We start from the raw sequence: 294 nt of genomic DNA, 5'->3' as shown, positions 1-294 counted from the left end.
TCCCCCTCCAAACCGGCAGAAAAACGGGGGAGGACGCAGGCCGCGAGCCTACCGTGAGGAGAGCCGGGGAGGAAGAGGCCCGGGTGTCGCGAGAGCTCGTCAGATCCCGCAGGCGGGAGGAAGGGGCGGAGACTGCTCGAGCCGAGGGGCGGGAACCGGGGGACCGCTGAGAGGCGGCCGGGAGCCTAGAGCGTCCCCGGAAGTGGCTCCCGGGGACGAGTGCCGGTCACACCGACCCGTCGCCCCTCGAGGCCGGCGTCTGGGAGTTCCGGCTCAGCGCCCCGGCCAGGGCCG

This window comes from Dipodomys ordii, unplaced genomic scaffold (genome assembly GCF_000151885.1).
Source record: "Dipodomys ordii isolate 6190 unplaced genomic scaffold, Dord_2.0 Scaffold115, whole genome shotgun sequence".
NCBI classification, from domain to species: domain Eukaryota; kingdom Metazoa; phylum Chordata; class Mammalia; order Rodentia; family Heteromyidae; genus Dipodomys; species Dipodomys ordii.
This window is presented reverse-complemented; position numbering follows the sequence as displayed.